Source organism: Pan paniscus, chromosome 1 (genome assembly GCF_029289425.2).
Source record: "Pan paniscus chromosome 1, NHGRI_mPanPan1-v2.0_pri, whole genome shotgun sequence".
Taxonomy (NCBI): Eukaryota; Metazoa; Chordata; class Mammalia; order Primates; family Hominidae; genus Pan; species Pan paniscus.
Window position 1 is genome coordinate 14,603,611 of NC_073249.2, and position 19,556 is coordinate 14,623,166.

General features: G+C 45.2%; 1 non-coding gene across 1 annotated transcript; it reads right to left on the reverse strand.

Annotated features, from left to right (window-relative positions):
• Positions 1-4,124: 4,124 nt before the first annotated feature.
• On the reverse strand, positions 4,125-4,252 carry LOC112438420 (U8 small nucleolar RNA). The gene has a single exon (XR_003026842.1). It is a non-coding gene; the product is annotated as a U8 small nucleolar RNA (small nucleolar RNA).
• Between the last annotated feature and the right edge of the window lie 15,304 nt (positions 4,253-19,556).

Here is a 19,556-nt window from a genome sequence, read left to right on the forward strand (position 1 = left end):
AATTTGTAGCACTGGAAGGAAATGATTCAAGGTCTCAGTAACAAATACTGGCTGAGCTGAGTCTCAAGGAATGACCAGACCAAGCCAGAGATCCTTCATCTAGGCCATGTTTGCTGAGGGGTTGAGGACATGGATGGAATTAGGTTGAAACTCTTCGTGAACAAGATGAATTGTAAGCAGTTAAGAAGGAAAAGACGCTGGATGTGGTGGTTCACACCTGTAACCTTAGCACTTTGGGAGGTCGAGGTGGGAGGATCACTTGAGACCAGCCTGGGCAACATAGTGAGACACCATGTCTACAAACACTTTAAAATAAATAACAATATTTATTGTTAAATAAACAAATATGAAAGGAAAAGAGATGGCATGTGCAAGAGTTGAGAGATTGGAGAGGTAAAATTACATGAAGGAACCAACATCTGGCCATAGCCATTCATTCATTCACTTATTTGTTCATTGGTTCACTTGCTCTTTCACTCCCCACGTATATCTCATGATAAATAACATGGCCTCTGGGGTCAGACGGCTTACTCTTAACTTCCAGCTCCACCTCTTTCTAACCTTAAATATAAAGGTATTAAGAAACAGTATCTTCAGTTTGCTTCCAGAGACCACTTTCTTCATTCTGCAACCTCACTGGCTGTTCTTTCACTGCTTCCTCATCGTCTCACTTGTTGGAGTGCCCCTAAGCTTAGTCCTCAGATGGTTTTTTTTTTCCTCTCTCTCTGTCTACACTTACTCCCTGCAATCTCATCCAGAAATATGGTTTTAAAATAACATTATATGCTTACTCTCAGATTTATTTCTCTAGCCTAGACCTCCGTCCTTGAGTGCCAGCCTGGTATATCCAGCTACCTACTCAGTTGTTCGCTTGAATATCTAATGACGTCTCACATTTATATGTCTGAAGTTGAACTTCTGATCTCCCTCCCACCCTCGCCCAACACCACCGCACCACAGTCCCCTTTCAGTCTTTCCCATTTTACAAAATGGCAGTTCCATCTTCTAGTTGTTTGAGCCATAGACCTTAGAGTGGTCTTTCACTTGGATTTTTTCTCAGCCATTCTCCATCCAGTCTGTCAGCAAATCCTCTTGGTTCTACCTTCAAAATATATTCAGAATCTGACCACATCTCACTACCTACTAGACGCCGCCATCATCTCTTGTCTAGGGTGTTGCAGAGTCTTCCAGACTGTTCCTCCCATTTCTGCCCTTGTCCTCTGCAACTTATTCTCAGTTCATCGGCCAGAATAAACCCTAAAAATATTCATCTGATCTTGTTTCTCCTTTGCTCAAATCCTTTTCTTGCCTTTCTGTCTCCTTCAGAGTCAAATCCAAAGTCTTTACAATGGCCATCAAGGCCATGCTATTTCCCAGACATGGCTCCTATCTTTGTTCATGCTAGCCACGCCAGCTTCCTGGCATTCCTTGACCTTGCTAAGCATGCTCCCACCTCATGGCTCTTCTCTGCTTGGAATGCTCTTCCCTCAGATGTATGCATAGCTCATTCCCTCATTTCCTTCAGGTCTCTATGCCAAGGTCCCCTGATGAGTGATCTTCCCTGATCAGTCCCCTGATCTTCCCTGACCACCCTCTATTAGCATCCTCTTGCTCCTATAACAACGTCCCACAAACAGTGAATTAAAAGTACACCAAATGATTATCTTACAGTTCTGGATGCCATGATCTAAAATTAAGATGACGGCAGGGCTGGTTTCCTTGGGAGGCTTCAGGAGAGATGCCACTTCCTTGCCTTTTCAGCTTCTAGAGGCCACCTGCATTCCTGGGTTTGTGGTCCCTTCCTTGAATCACTCCAGTTCCTGCTTCCATCATCACTGCTCTTCCTGCCTCCTTACGAGGATCCTTGTAATTATATGGGGCCCAGCTAAGCAGTTCTAGGATGATCTCATCTCAAAATGGTTGATTTAATCACATCTGCAAAATCCCTTTTACCATGTGACTTCATATATTCACAGGTTCAGAGGATTAGGACAGAGACATCTTGGGGGGCCACTATTCAGCTATCATAATATATTTGATACACTATATAAAATTATCCATGCTAAGCTACTCCACATTCTATAGTCTCTGTTCCTCTTTTATTTTTCTTCCTAGTACTTTGTCTCATCAGATGTTATATATTATTTACTAATTTGTAAGTTTTTGTCTCCCCAGACCCTAGGCCCTGCATTCGTAGAGCAGGGATCCCCAACCCCCAGCCTGCAGCCCCATATGGGTCCATGGCCTGTTAGGAACCAGGCCATACAGCAGGAGGTGAGCGGCAGGTGAGCGGCGGGTGAGCGAGCACTACCTCCTGAGCTCCACCTCCTGTCAGATCAGCCACGGCATTAGATTCTCACAGAAGCATGAACCCTATTGTGAACTGCACATGCAAAAGATCTGGGTTGTGCACTGCTTATGAGAGTCTAATGCCTGATGATCCGAGGTGGAACAGTTTCATCCCCAAACCATTAACCCCTTTCCTGTCAGGTCCATGGAGAAATTGTCTTCCATGAAACCAGTCCCTGGTGCCAAAAAGGTTGGGGACTGCTGCCATAGAGTATAAACTCTATGAGGAAGGGCAAAGTGACCCCCACTGATATGGTATGGCTCTGTGTCCCCACCTAAATCTCATGTTGAATTGTAATTCCCAGTGTGGGAGGTGGGGCCTGGTGGGAGGTGATTGATCATGGGGGATGGTTTCTGATGGTTTAGCGCCATCCCCCTTGCTGTTCTTGTGATAGAGTTCTCATGAGATCTGGTTGTTTGAAAATGTGTAGCACCTCCCCCTTGTCTCTCTCTTCCTTTTGTTCCCGCCACGTAAGATATGCCTGCTTCCTCTTTGCCTTCTGCTGTGATTGTAAGTTTCCTGAGGCCTCTCCAGCCATGCTGCCTGTACAGCCTACAGAACTGTGAGCCAATTAAACCTCTTTTCTTTATAAATTATCCCGTCTCAGGTGGTTCTTTGTAGCAATGAGAGAACGGACTAGTACACCCACTGTCATGATCATGTGTGCTGTAAATATTTGTTAAAGGAATAAATTTAGTTTCTAATCTCAACAAGGGAAATATGGTGAGAAGTAATGGAAAATAAGAAAAGAGCCATAACAATGTATTTATAAGATACAATGGAAACCCAATCAGTCTACCTTGGGAGAGAATGCTGAGGCTAGCAGCCATGAGGTGGGGCTGGCCAGGCAGGATAGAGAAAGAGCAGAGCTCAGCGGATCTAAAATTAAGGGGGCTTTGGGATGTTGAGCAAACACAGGGACCCCACAAATGCTGTTCAGCCAGGACAGAGGGTCCGCACAGACAGACCTGGATCAAAAAAAACAGAAAGAAGCAGTCAGAGGGTGTATGGTAACCACATCAGAGTCCCAATCAGAAGGGTGATGTGTCTTGAGATGCTTTTACAGGTGCAGAGTTTAGGGAGATTTAAGATAAAGCAGGAGAAAGTAGGCAGGAAGCAGTTCTTATGGCAGGGACTGCTTTGCTCAGGCTCAGCCTGCAACAGTGGTGGGACTTGATTCTGATTGCTGGGTCACAGGTGGGTGCTGCTGCCATCTGATCAGTCACTGTGGTCTTCCACCTTCTGGCATGGGAAGAGACAGAGGGTAGTGCGGGTAGGGCAAGACTCACTTAACAGCTTCTTGGGTGGTCTTAGGAGCATGTTAGCAGCAGTTCTTTGTGTTTTGAAAGATTCTGCTAAGTGGACATAGAACAGTGTCATGGCTAAAGGCCTGACTGCTTTCAAATCCCAGCTCCACCTGTGTGTCCTTGGAAATACATTTTTTTTTTTTTTTTTTTTTTGAGACGGAGTCTCGCTCTGTCGCCCAGGCTGGAGTGCAGTGGCACGATCTTGGCTCACTGCAAGCTCCGCCTCCCGGGTTCTCGCCATTCTGCTGCCTCAGCCTCCCCAGTAGCTGGGACTACAGGCGCCTGCCACCACGCTCGGCTAATTTTTTGTATTTTTCGTAGAGACGGGGTTTCACCATGTTAGCCAGGATGGTCTCGATCTCCTGACCTCATGATCCGCCCACCTCAGCCTCCCAAAGTGCTGGGATTACAGGCGTGAGCCACGGCGCCCGGCCTATGTTTTTTTCTTTAAGAGATTGTCAGGAAGAATCAGATAGGAGCAATCAGGGTGTGTGAGACCTGATTATGAAGCAGACATTAATCATATCATGTGACTCCAATCATTATGTCCTAATACTGTCCTCCAAACATAGGTAAGTATTATCCCACCTGACAATGGATAAGTTCTTTGATTTCTCTAAACCTCAGTCTCCTCATCTGTAGAATGGGAATAATAATAGTACCTGTTTCTTAAATTCATTGTGAGGGTTAAATGAAGCAATGTGCAAAGTCTCCTTGAGTCTGTGATATATGTGGGGTCTTATTATTTATCCCAAAGCAGGAAGCATCAGAGTTCTGGGAAGGTGACTTAACCTCACCTGCTCTTCCTCTCACACAGCCTTCCCACTCAGGTCTTCTGTGGATAGAGTTCCTCTGATAGTTTATTTATTTATTTTTTAACCAGATGGAGACTCGTTCTGTCATCCAGGCTGGAGTGCAGTGGCATGATCTCGGCTCACTGCAGCCTCTGCCTCCTGGGTTTAAGAGATTCTCCAGCCTCAGCCTCCCGAGTAGCTGGGACTATAGGCACATGCCACCACACCTGGCTAAGTTTTGTATTTTTAGTAGAGACGGGGTTTTGCCATGTTGCCCAGGCTGGTCTTGAACTCCTGAACTCAAAGCAATCCACCTGCCTCGGCCTCCCAAAGTGCTGGGATTACAGGTGTGAACCACAGCGCCTGGCCAATCTTCTTTAAATGACTATTTAACACCCTCAAGCTTCAGAGACCCCTCTCCAGACCCCTACTTGGTGGAACCCAAGCCCACCACTTCCAGTGGTAATGGATTTCTGGTCCTCTGTCCTGTTCGTGCTCTGCAGACTCTGCTGTAAGTCTTCAGTTGCAAGTCTGCATGCCTCTGCTCTGTTCAGGCTCCTACAAGCCCCACTGTGGGGAGCTCTGGTCCCTTTTTGGCTATGGGGAAGAGAAGCAAGAAAGGGCACCATGTTCTAGGACTCAGAGAGAGGTTGGTTTGGAGGATTTTAAGGCTGCTTTAGTTTTGGTTCTGTCTCTCCCTAGCAGCAAGGGCTAAGGTCAGTTTTATGCTAAATTAACTAAATGTATATATCACTCATCACACCCTAGCTATGGAGGGAACACTAATGCTTATATTATAGAATTATGAGCATGAAAACGCTCTGCGAACTCTTAAGTAACATAAAAATGCTGACTTTTATTGTCTAACTTGGGATTTTCTACGCGAGCTTTGCTTTAGTGATGAAGTTGGGAACCTGCTTTTCTTACACATTTTTACAAATATCAAGATGACTGATGAACTCTTCTCTGACCACCTGAAATATGTATCCAACACAGTTCTTCCGAATCCTAAGCTCGTCCTGAGGATGCCGCCTTTTCTGTGAGCTGGTTCTCATGGCTTTGGTGCAGTTATAAGTCCCTGGGTCACGTTTCTGCACTGCCTTGCAGAAATGCTCTGCTCAAGTTTGCCATGGGGTCCACAGTGGGAGCCAGGAGGTCAAAGGCACCAGAAGAGACCACAGCCTTCTTCCTAGCAAGGCTGGGAAGACCTGCTGCCCTTTACTTTAGTCCCCATAGAAAGGCCACCAGAGACAAAGTCTGAATATAGAAACAGAAGGAGGCTGGTTCCTTTGGGCATATCTGACAAGAGATTTGAAATACCTCTGCTACTAACTGGGGGCCTATACAAATGAGTGTCTCATTTCAATGTGTGGTCAAGACTCAATGTAAGATTGCTAAGATGGGAGCTATGGCCTACCTGCTTTGTCTTCCTTGAGCCATAATAAATGCATTTATAAGACACCATGGGGGCATAGGGAAGATATAGTCACTCTGCCAGGAGTGAGGTAGCAAGGGGGACGGGTTCGTAGAGGAAGAAACACTGAAACTCCTTTGCTTTGGGCTCCCAGGTCCCACCATGAAGGCTCACATCCGCCCCAGTCCCCAGGCTAACCCAAGCGTGAAGTGGACTTTTGAGGAACCTCTTCCAGTCCCAAGATCATCTTGTAGCTCTGAGTTCCCTTGTGGCTCCCTGGGTTTCCTTCCCTGCCAAGCCCCAGGGCTACTGTCCTTAGGAAAGGCTTCTAGGTAGCTCCAGGCCCCTAGATCACACCTCTTAGCTACTTCTTCTCTCTCTGGACCCATGTCGGGCAAGTCCATGGGACAGGACTGTGCCTTGGCCTATGCCTAAGCTCTGTTTGGTTGCCTGGTCCCCACATCCTTAGGTCTCTTCTAGGACTGGAGATCTACCATAAGCCCCAGTACAGTGAAGAGGACTCTGCTGCTTGCCTTGTTTTCTTCCCAGCATCTCCTAGGGGATGGCGTTCTGTCCAGGTTCCCTGTCACCATACTATGCCTTCCTGTTGAGTCTCTGCTACCTCATCTTGGGCTCCATGATGCCAACCACTTTCTGGACTGTGTCTGAGACTCTTGGAGCTTAGGTTGCTGCACCTCATCCCAGCCCATCATCTCCCAAATCAGATTTTGCCACCAAATCAGTTGAACCAGTGCCTGTCCCTTCCTAGTAAACAAGTTTGGTGCCACTGTATAAGTCAGGGCTCTCCAGAGCCTGATATACAGAACCAATAGGATAGAGAAAGAGAGAGATCGACTTTAAGGAATTGGCTGATGTGATTGTGGAGACTGGAAAGTCTAACATCTGTAGAGCAGGCCAGCATGCTGGAATTTTGTTGTGGAGTTCATGCTGCAGTCTTCAGTCTGAAAGTCTGCAAGCTAGAAACTGAAGCAGGACATTTATGCTGTAAACTTGAGGTCCCGTTCCTTCTTCTTCAGGAAACCTCAGTCTTTGTTTTAAAGGTCCTCAGCTGATTGGATGAGGTCCATCTACATTATGGAGGGTAATTTGCTTTACTTGAAGTCTACTGATCTAAATATTACATTTTAAAATACTTTCAAGGCAACATCTAGACTGGTGTTTGGCCAACTGGGCACCATAGCCTAGCCAAGCTGACACATGACATTAACCATCATGGCCACTTTCCAAGTTTCCTTTTCCATCCCCAGACAATGACGCCTCTACCAGTTGTGATGCTTTCAAGGGCAAAAATCACAGAAAATCCTACTCAAATAGGCTTAAACTATAAAGGGAACTTAATGGCTCTGGGAACTAATAAAATCTACAGTCAGGTAGACCCTAGGTCTGACTTGCTTAAGGTTTAAGCATCTTCTCTCTCTGATTCTCGTGTCTGTACCTTCACTATGTTGATACTATCTTCAGGCAGGCTTCCCTCCTGCTTACAGGATGATGCACTTTCTCTTTCACATCCAAGAGGAAAGAGGGCAGAGCTTTCCTTTTAGAACAAGTCCTAAGCTTCCCTCTGATTGGCTCAGTCCCGACATCATCATCGTGGGCAAGGAAAAGCTCTGCTCTGATTGGCTCAGGTCTGCCCATGCCCTAACCAATCCCAGGGCAAAGGCATGGGATTGCCCTGACTGGCATCTAGTTAGGAGTCTTTCCCTGCAATTGGGAGTAGGATCAGTCCCACCACAATAAATGGTTGCTGCACAGCGGCTGAGGAATGGCCTGGATATTGGGAGATAAACTTAGTACTCCACATCAGCCTCCAAAGCAGGGCTGCCTGGAAAGAAGGGTGTTCCCTGTGTGGATATCAGGGCAGTATCAGTACAGCATGGCAGAGTGGGGTCGTGGCTGGTGGACATGTGCTCACTTCAGATGTCCTTGTCCCTGATCTGTTTGCCCCTCCCTCTGACACAGGGAGTGCTCACCTCAACAGGATTAAACTCCTAGCAGCTGGCTTTACAACTGCGGGATCTGGGATGTTGCTGGGAGCCACCCAGAGCTGAGGTGCATGATTCACGCTGTTCTGATTAGTGGCTTGGCAGGGACAAAGAATGAAGGAAGAAGGTGGCTTAGAGACAAGTTGGGGCAGCCCAGAAGAGGGGGTTCTTTGAGATTTTGATCTGTAGTTTGTTTTTGTTTAAAAAACCAACAACTGAGGTGGGAAGACTCACATCTTAACAAGTTGTAAAATGCCTCCTCCACCCCGCCCTCTGTCTAGGCCTCTTCCCTCTTTACTGTGCTGCCACTGCAGTCTCTGGCACAGGCACGTCACACAGAAAGCCAAGGGAGGGAGGGTGATGCAGCCTGGCCGAAAAGCACACCGGTTCCTCGTGCACAGTGAGATGGGAGCACACGGCCTGTTGGTGTGGGCAGCCCCGGCGCCACCTCGTACACTAGGTGTTCCCATCAGTCTTTGAACAAGGGCCATCCACCGTCTGAGCAGACACACGCCAGGTACCTGTGTACCACGTTGGAACTGAGAAAGACCACGAGAAAAAAAAAAAAAAACAGCAGAGCTTTTTGTGGCCTCAGTATCACTCTGGGCGAGTGAGAGAGGCATTTGGGGACCAAACATGGCTGGGATTAAACGAGGGCGTTGCTACCTCAACAGGTACATAATTCTAAATTGTGTGAGGGGAAAAAGTCATCCTGTTGACTCCGAACAAAATGATTTATGGTTTACAAAGCTGTTTTGCCTCTGTCGGGTCATTTAATCTTCATAACCGCCTCTAAGAAACACGTTTACAGAACAGAAAACTGAGGCAAAGCCGAGCGACTTGCTTTAAATTATATATAGTTATAAAGTGAAGCTGATCTAACTCTAATCCCATTTTCTTCTTTTTGCTATTTGAGAGTTACATTTTTTTTTGGCCTTATCAGTACAGGGAATATTAGTTAAGACGTGCCATGGAATGGATTATACAAATCCCCCAAACCCCTTTGCTTACAGACGGGTTTATACTCATTCTTCATGCTTAGCTTGCTAATGTAGGAGTCACATGTTACTGTTGTCTTTATTCTCCTGGTTTAATCAGGAAAACGAGCCAGAAGAGCTGAAATGATTAGCTTGGGATCGTTAGAAGAGGAAAGAATTTATATTCACAGTGACTGTATTTCTAGTCCATTGATTAAGCAATGTTGCTTTATGAATCAATTGTCATGATTGCTATGCTGAATAAAATGTGGAATCACTATCACAAAGAAAACATAAATTATTTAGTTTTAAAATACATACTATCTATGCATGGACCTAAATAGTCAATGGAATATTTCTATTTCCTCTTCCTGATTTTTATTTAGGTTTTCTCAAGGGGCACTCACATAGGTCCCTCAGTTCTACTGTGGCAGGTAGCAGTGTGATTCAACAACATGCAATGTCCTGCCATGTGACATTATTAATTAACTCTCATTGACAGCCCCGTTGTACATGCAGGTTGATTCTTCAAATTCAATACAGTGTGGTTTAGGGGAAACATCAGAGACCACACATACCTTGAATCTGGGGCTCCAATTCCGAAGGCAAGGTGATTTCTAGAAATATGTATGATCACCTTTGGAGAGTCTAGTAACAAATGCACCAGCAAACTCATCTCTTATTAATGTGTTAATTTTTTTTCCTTAGGGTATATAAAGGTCATTTCATAAATTGCACATTTCACACTGATTAATCTTCATGGATTATCTCTTGCTATAGCAAATATGATAATGTCCAACAATTGCAATTAATAATCATGGAACTTTATTTCATGAGAGGATGTTTTGAAAGCCAAATAATCACTGTTAAGAGGATAGCAGAAAATTGGATAGGGCAGAATAGAAGTGGAAGAAAGAGGAGCGAATAGAGAAACACATAGAAATGGATGTAGTGCTTAGGATACTCAAACATTGAAAGGTCTGGGTTTAGGAATTAAAAACAAAGGAGGTATTTGGCTTAACCACTATGGGATTTTTCTTTTTTTTTTTTTTTGAGACAGTCTCACCCTGTTGCCCAGGCTGGAGTGCAGTGGCACAATCTCGGCTCACTGCAACCTCCACCTCCCAGGTTCAAGCGATTCTCCTGCCTCAGCCTCCTGAGTAGCTGGGATTACAGGCACATGCCATGATGCCCAGCTAATTTTTTGTATCTTTAGTAGAGACGGAGTTTCACCATGTTGACCGGGCTGGTCTCGAACTTCTGACCTCGTGATCTGCTCACCCTTGGCCTCCCAAAGTGCTCAGATTACAGGCGTGAACCCCACGCCCAGCCACTGCTATGGGATTTTAAGGATTCTAGATATAAAATATTTCATGGATTAAGTCATTGACAAACATTTATTGTGTGCCTCCTGTGTGTGTGGTACTGGAGATTTTAGATTGTTATTATGATCCAACAGTCTTATAGCCTACAGCAAAAGGACTGGAGAGAGAGAGAGAGATTTGATTAACATGAAGGAAAAGGAGAAAGAGAAGGAGAAAGAAAAAGCAGAAATGAAAGTAGCAGCAGCAGCCAATGTCAACAAAATCCCCATTGCAAGCCCTCATTTTTCCCAAGCAAAATATGTATAATGTTTGTGAACTAACACTTTCCCCAATTTTCTTCAGCAAAGGTTAGTCAATCATGAACCCAAGCATAATAATATGTAAGTTCTTCTCTCCAGCAGGTACCGCGAGAAACACAAGATTCACATTCTGTTCCCAAAGAACTTATGAGCCTATTTGGCAATTTCAAGCTAATGCACACTCAATTATGAACCCAGTGTAAGATAGTACGCATGCAGGTGTGGAGCGGTAGGATTTGGATTAGGGGTGCATGGTGGTTACAGAGGGGAGTGAAAGGGAAAAGGAAGTTTTCATGGAGAAGACAGACTCAAGTGAGACCTGAGAGGAGGGACATGAGCGGCGGGACAAAGAGACAGAAATTAGCATCCTATATTTTGGGAAGCATGAAGGACTGTCTACGTGATGGGAAGTAAATAGGATAAGATGAAACTTCCAGGGGCCCAGAAACTCATACACAGGGAGGGGCCAAGAATTCAGTGTGGCCCATGATGACAGTGGCAAGTCAGGCAGCTGACCCTGGAACAAGGCGGGGATAGGATTAAGGCTGCCAACAGGCCAGTAAGATAACCCAATTCTGAGCAACTGGACCAGGATGGCAGCAGAGAAGGAGCAGATGAGACATTTCAAAGAAGGGGCTGATACGACTCAGAATCTGACCTGTTTAAGGGCATGGACAAGAAGGGGGCTTCAACAATGACTCCAAGGTTGCAAACGTGGGTCGTTTATGAGAATGGAAGCACCACCCAATCTTGGAAGAAGTCTAAATGCCTAGATGAGCATATAAGAATGACTTGCTGTTATGCCGGGACATGCCGCAAGGCAGAAGAAGATCTTCCTCTCCTCCCCCTACATCCAGAGTTGGGCAAGAGTGGTAGTGGGTGATGTTAAGGAACATCGGACAGGAAATGGACCAGGTTGCCGAGGGTCCAGGTCGGGCTGAGCAGAGCTGGGGCCGAGGAGTTCTGGGTCGAGGAGACTGAGAGTCCAGACTGGAGGACGAAGATGAACACAGCAACTAAGCAGAGTAGATTTCATGGTCAGCAGCCCAAACAGAAGTTTCCTTGGTGCTCAGGATGTGTGTGTAGAGGAGTCTTTTGGTTATATAGTCTGTAGATCCGTTTTTGTATTTGTGCTGTCCAAGCAGTGCTTTTCCATTCATTCCCCCACTGACTCATGCATTTGAAACGCGTGATTTATCATTCACATGCACCAGGCACTATGCTGGGTGCCAGGGCAAAAAGAAAGAAGCCAGGCCCTCAAGAAGCTCCCAGCCTACAAAGGAGGGCACAGATACGCAGACTTTCAGAACTCAAGACAGAAGCAGTAAGTCCAAGAAAACTATCTGAAATAACCACTTGGGATATTTTCTCAGAAATTAACCAAAGGGATGTTGTGTTGAACTGGGATTGAAGAGGGTCATGATCTCAGAGCTCTTCCCTTGGGAATTCTCAGCAGGAGGAGCAAAAGCAGAGGGTGGCAGGATTGAGGGTTAGAAACATGTGTCAGTGTATCCGAGAATCCAGGGCTGTTGTCACAGCAGTTTGAGGAGGCTGAGCAGACCCTACAAGAATCTGGTGTGGCCTCTGAGAGGCTAAGATACAGAGCACAGGCTTTTTGAATTGAAGGGTAAAACTGAGCAAATGAGAACTGACTCATTTTTATTTTCACCAATCAGGACCCTTTTAAATCCTATTTCATGGGTATATAGTAATGTCACGAAATGCAGATTTTATTTTCATCAATTGATGCCATAGAGAGAGAGGACTCCAGAGAGTAAGCTCACATCTCCCCGCAGAGGTTCCTGGCTGCGGGCCAGATACCATTCTTTTAAGCACCAAGCATCAATTAAAGGCAAGCTCTCCAGCAATTCTGCTTCCTGCGGACAGATTGGGTCCAAGGAGAAAGCAAGGAAGACCCTGAGAGAAGAACTTTCCCCGATGGTGGAGACTTGAGCTCCATTCAGCAGCTTAGATGTTTCCCCTGTCTCTCCAGCATGACTGCCAGGCTCTTACCAGCTTGGAAAGGAGCCAGGAGATGGGAGCCCCCTCCTCTAGGGCCAGTCCTTAGGTCTATAATAACACTGTGACATTTCATCCCTGACACTTCTGGCTGACTTCACCTCTACCCCCACCCAGAGATATCCCTGAGTCCTAGATGCATGGCTGCAGGCTTAGGGAGAGGTTCAAGAAAAGGAATGAAGCTTAGCAAGGTTGCTAACAGCCCAGGTTTGGGCATTAAAAAAAAATGGATTTGAATTATGTGTCCACAACGTGATTCACTATTTAATCCTGAACAAATTAGTTTCTGAGTCTCTGTTCCCTTTGTAGACTGGGCATAAGCTAGTACCAGTCTCATAGGGACTTTGTACATATTGAATGAGATGAGCTATGTAAAGTGTGTTGTACTGTGTCTGCTGCCTAGGAAATGCTCACTGCACGATCCCTGGTATTACTAAGAATGTAGCTCTCCATGTTCTGTGTGAGTTCAAGGACTAACAGCGTTGCCTATACCCTTCTTTCCTTCTCTCCCCTGGCAACTCAACTCAAATACCTGCTGCTGAAATGGTCACTTCATTAATAGGTCGAATGATCTATGAAGAACCTCTACTGTACAGAATAGTTTTCACTTTGCTGCCTTGTCTTCCTGCTAATTTTCTGGTTAATCTGGCAATTTGAACAAGAATACACTCCCTCCTTCCCCCACTCCACAACGGCGCGCGCACGCGCGCGCACACACACACACACGAAGATGGATGTGTGGGCAGCTGGAGAGGTGGGGTCATGGCAGACCAGAGGTCAGTGCTGTCCTGTAGGAGAGCCCACAGAAGAAAGAGGCCCTTTGCCAAAGGAGATTTTTATTTTACTGTCTCCAAAAGGTAAGAGAACACTTCCAATAATTTTTTTTTCTTTTTGCTTACAGTCTCACAATTTAAACATAGGACACTGAATGGTCAGAACCTTGGCCCACCCCCGAGTGCCCGGGACCTGTTGCCAGAACCAGGAGTTTGAGTTCCTGCCCAGTAGGCTTGTAACCTGAACTTTCTGTTTCTAAACTCCCGGTTCTTAGTAGCCGGCGCAAATTCTGGGCCACAAAATTCTGAGAATTATTGCACTTGTCAGCTGCTAAGTCACATGCCCTTCAGCCTGGTCCCTGCTAGTGGGATAATAGTACTTCTGTTAAAGCCTATGAATTTCACTGTCACATAAAAATGGGCATCCCTAATAATACCATCCAAGGCTTGCCATAATCACCCAGAAATATGCCATCAGGCCTGTCATAATTAATCAATTTTCAGGATCCCCCAGGGTCTCCAAATACAATGACTGGTAGCAAATTAATAGAGACTTTGGATCATCCCATTTAACTTCATCAGGAAACTGACCCCATGATGAAAATTTAGTTTAATTAGGATAATAGCTCATATTTAAAGAGTGCCTCAAAGCGAAAGAAGCCCACAGATTTTTGTCTCTTAATTTTCAAAGCAGTGCCACATATCACTTAGAGCCAACTTCTAGGGAACAGGCACATTTATCCCCATTTTATGGATGAGAAAATCTTGCTGCATGTGAACAAGAACAAGGACTACAGAGCTAGGGGCTGAGAGCATGAGCCCGGCGATCCAGATCACACTGGATTTGCTTAGTGTATGTCTGTGAACTATGAGCAGCACAAAAATATATACGGACTGACATTTTTGAGCACATATTTAATGAATAGGGTATCCTGTGTACATGGCAAAGCCATAAATAGATATCGGTAGTGGAATGTCGGAGTGGACAAATATAGAGTATAGCTTATGCTCAGCAATGCTAGACGCCCCCACAGAGCCCCATGCTGGTCTGTTTGGAAGCTTTTTTTTTTTAGGTTCAGTTGCATGATAGTACAAAGAGCCTTCTGTTATGGTCTCAACACTACTATTTATACCCTGTGACCCATTAAGCACTGATTCCTTGGTTGGGGTTTGCCCAACATCTCAAGAGAAAAAAAAAGAGGGAAAAAATAGCCTGACTGGAAAAAAAAAAAAAAAAGTAGTTCTCATTTACAATACTTGAGTCAAGAATTTGGAAACATGACCCCAGCCAAAGCTTTCCGAGCCATCATATCAAATGTTGTTATTTTTGGGTAGCTTGAAAATAAGGCTGGTTGAGGAGCGGATAAGGAGCCTCAGTGGCTGTGGCAGGAATGGGGTGGGACGGGTGAGGGATGACAGTGAGGGGGTCTGTTGGAGAGGGGCCCGCCTGGGCCTGGGGATGTCAGCTGCTGGGCTGGCCCCAGAGCCTCCTGGGGAGGAATGGGAGAACTTCACCTGTGGGTGGATGTGAGATGTCACCTTGGCCCTCTAGGTTTCCCAGAGGTACCTTGGCACTGTTGCCCTTCCAAGTACCTGGGGTAAAACATTCAGTTAAGTTCAACCTTCCTGCCCCCAGTTTGTTTTTATTTCAATAGACAACATTGTCCATGATAGTGAATTGCCTCTCCCTGTTTGGGAAAGTTGCCTGCCCGTGATATTTTTATGCTCTGTCTGCAGTGGGTGAAAGGGAATCCTGGCTTAAGATATCACCGGTAGGGTAATGCACTCCTCCAGCCCCACAAAGTTGTGACCACGTCAGAACTGAGACACTGCCCATCTTTGGAAATACAACTCACTCGCTCTGTTCTCCCTTCCATCTCAATGTGTTCAAACACACTCATGTGTGCACTCACACATACACACACACGCATGCATGCACACGCAGGCACACATGCACACACAAACACACTGGGCTCAGAGGCCAGATGGCTATCTGCTGTGTCATGGACTTTTAATACATATTTGAGAATTATTCTGGAGGAGCATGAGGGAAAACTAAGATATCAAATAAACTTTCCAGAGAATACGGAGACAGGAAGCCTAAACTCGATTCTTGCATTATTCACATGCCCTCAGAATTACCTTAGATGAAAAAGTCTTTAAAATATTTAGACTCAATTCCTCTTTGTAAAAAAAAAATCAATGTCTAACTGCCTATGAACTCTGCAAAATATGAGATTGTCTATTCTTGGCACAAGTTTCAGGTTTTTGTGCCTCGCAGACTTTGCTTCTAACTGACCCGGCCACACGGGCCTCTGGGCATCCACCGAATCTTGCCGTAGAAATTCCACCTGTCCTGTAATCAGCACGAATACTAAATTCTTCATCCAGCTTTCTGCAGGCCCCCAAGTGCAGACAGACAGTCTCCCACCTCTAGACACTCACTGTGCCTTTTGCTACTTAGCACATTCATGCTTTTCACCTTTTAAAGGGTGTGTTTCCCATCCTTATAAGAGACGATGAAATCCCAAAAGACAAAAACTATTCTGTCCACTGCTGATGTCTCTCAGGTTGTTCCCACAGTCCCTTGTCTTGATTGGCATTTGCATTATGTGGGCCAGTCCCAGTGCCAGCCAGGACCGTGGTCATTTTAAAAGAAGCTGCCCCACTCATGGGTTCAGCTGAGAGGAGCCCAACCTGCTCCAATGGGCAATAAACAAAGACCACGAGTGGGATGAAACCAGGATGGAGGCTCACAACATAGCATGGGAGCACAAAATACAGCATCTCACCTAATTGAGAGGGAGTCACAAGAGGCCTTGCTGAGTAAATAAATGTTTGAGTTGGGACTGGAGGGTGAGGAGGAGTGATATGGTTTGGCTGTGTCCCCACCCAAATCTCATCTTGAATTGTAGCTCCCATAATCCCCTTGTGTCGTGGGAGGGACCCAGTGGGAGTTAACTGAATCATGGGGGCAGGTTCTTCCCATGTTGTTCTCATGATAGTGAATAAGTCTCACGAGAAGTGATGGTTTTATAAAAGGGAGTTCCCATGCACATGCTTTCTTGCCTGTCACCATGTAAAACGTGACTTTGCTCCTCATTCACCTTCCACCATAATTGTGAGGCCTCCCCAGCCATGTGGAACTGTGAGTCCATTAAACCTCCTTTCTTTATACATTACCCAGTCTTGGGTATGTCTTTATTACCAGTGTGAGAACAGACTAATACAGGGAGTTAACTGGTCAACCAAATGATTGGCAGAGGTATGCAGGCAGAGAGAGGATCTGCTCCAAGCCAGACACACACTCTAGAAAGGAAAACAAATGTGTTAGATTGGGTAAGAGAAAATAAAGGAATTTGGTAAGAGATGGATTGGGAAAGGAGCAATCCTAAATTTTGGATGTTCTTATCAGCCAAATTAAGGAGTTTCACTCTAATTTAAGGACAATGGAAAACTATTGTTTTAAGTAGAAGGGAGAGTCTAGGTTGCTTGTGTCCAAAGTAATGTAATTAACATTGTGCTCCATAGTGTTTGTAAATGGATAAATGAATATTTATCATCAGATAACCATAGCAGAGGACCCTGGTAACTCCTGCTCCAATGTGTTAGTTTATGTTACATTTTTCCATTTGAGAATCTTCCAAAATGTGTCAGTGTAAACAAAAGTTATCTTTCTGTCAAGAACTTAATTCCTCATCAAAATAGGTATAGTATGAATGGACAAGCATATTCACTTGTACCTGAAGAACCATGAGTTGCCCACCCTCTTAAAAAGTATCTTTCTCATTTCCCTTTGATAGATAAACTTGGCTCTTTTCATTAGCCTTCTAGAACTTTGAGTAGAGCCATGAATCTATAATCTCTGGTACAGAATGATCAAACATTTTTCAATACATACTAGAAAAGATATCATGAGTTTAATCTACAGCCATTTTTAGCAAGTAATATGGTTTTCTGCCTTCATAATGGGAAGTGTGGGTCTCAGGTCACATGTATAGTGAAGGTTGACTAACAGCCATATTCCTCAGAGAGCATGTAGTTTGTCCTCCTAGTGGTACTAGGTGTATTGCAATTTTATGTCAACACAATTTTCAGGAGATTTTATCTCCTTGCCCCAGATACTTCTTCTCCAATACCAGTTTGTCCCATTTTCCTAGGAATTTTGTCTTGCATTTGGCTCTTTTGATGGATTCTTGATGATCTGTGTATAGTTTGAATAGTACAACTCTTAAGACACAAGATATTGGCCAGATGCAGTGGCTGACACCTGTAATCCCAATACTTTGGGAGGCCAAGGTAGGAGGATTGCTTAAGGCAAGACATTCAAGACCAATCTGCGCAACATAGGGGGAAACCCTGTCTCTACAAAAAATAAAAACAATAGGAAGCAATGGTGGCACATACCTGTAGTCCCAGCTACTTGGGAGGCTTGCTTGAGTCCCAGGGCTGGAGGCTGCATTCCAACTTCGGTAATGTTTGAGTTTAGAGACCCTGTCTCTAAACAACAACAAAAAGAGATATGAGATATTGGTACCTTATAAATTGTTTCTTCATAGACCATAGGAGAGAAGAAACTTACTAGTTTTATTCCCATCTAGAATAATTATACTGGAACTGTATCTGCACATGCAAAAAAAAAAAAAAGCCTTTATATTGTTGGTACATGTGAATTACTACGGAAGGAAGACATATAAATCTTCATCTATGCCTCTCCCTCCTGATAACGTCTAGCGTCAAGAGTTGGTTTCTGCCCAATGCAGCAGAAAGTCAGATGGCTGAAAGGAAGGAAAGATCACAGGTACTCTCTACAGCACCTGTGTGATGACGAGATCTGCTTAAGGCTGTGTCTGGAGATTCTGGAGACTCGGGGGAGGCTGTAGGTCTTAGCCTCTAACTCCTAATTTGGAAACACCTGCCACTACTTGATGCCAGTAAGGTCTGGGACAACCCCCAGGAGGTGTCTAGCCTAACTCTAAAATCTTTTTTATTCCTGAAGCATCCTTTCTGAAACGTGCATTGTTTCCAATTTAATTGATCTAGGTAGAAGAAAGGCTGACCCTAGCAAAAATAAGACTTATTTCTTCTAAAAAGAAAAAAATTGTATGCAACTCCCAAGAACGCTTCGTTCTGCAGCATTGGGAGGGAGAGGTGGAAGTCACTGGTGTGCCTGCCCCCTCACAGTCCCCCTGCCCACATGCTCCTGTGCCCTGGAAGGACTCCTTGTGCTGAGTGGCACATTATACGGGTTCAGGAGGCACAGCACAGGCAGCCATTGGGTTTTTGAGCCAGAGAGGAAGGCGTATTCTTCAGATGCAGCCACTAGGAGGGCATTTCTGCCACCGTTGTTTTCTCAGGTCCAGGTACATCACTATCGTATGGATGCATTCATCCCACACTCCTGCTCTTTTCTGTCTGTTCCTCCACAGAAGCTAATATCCCTTTCCTCTTTCCCCTGATCTCCGTCCCTGTCCCTGTTGTCCCACTCCACAAATACCCACAGATGAGGGGTCCGGATGGAGGACTTTCCAAACCCACAGGCAATCACTGTCCTTGTGACCTAGCCTGTGATTCCTGTAAGAGTCACCTACAATTCCAGGTGATATTCGTAAAACATAAGCTGAAATTGTTCATGCAAGCCAAATGATAATGCCAGCCCCAGGTCTTATCATAACTGCACTCAGAAGAAATTAGGCTTGCCCTTGTAGAGTCCTATAGGCCAGTGCATCTCAAACTTTTAGGAGCCTGTGAAAATGCAGATTCCAAGTCAGCAGGTCCAGGGTGGGGCCTGAGAGTCTGTGTTTTCAACAAGCTTCTGGGCCACGCTGGTGCTGCTGGTCTGAGCACTACCCTTTCAGTGGGAAGGTATAGATCTCCAGCTCCTGGGGAGCCTGTGTCAGATCTGATTTGACCCTATTTGCTCAGTGCTTGGCACTGTACCTGGCACTGTACCACGTGTGTGTGTGTGTGTGTTGGGGTGGGGGGGTGTTCGGAAGGAAGGGAGAAAGGAAGAAAAGAAAGAGAGGTGAAAAGAGAGAGAGAAGGTATAAGTTTTCCATTGAGTAAATCTTTTCTGTTCTTGATATTTACCACCTATTAAAAACCAAGACAGGCACAGGTGAGGCAGAGGTGCAGTAAGGCTAGTGGAAGCTTCTTAAAAGATAATGTCTTCCCAGCATATTTGTAGATGTGTCTGTGGCCCTCAAGGCTTGCTTCCGAATTGGCATGTCCCTGTGAGGATGCCAGCGTTCTCTCAAAGATGGGGGAGCTGTGGCGTACTCACAGGCACTGGTCA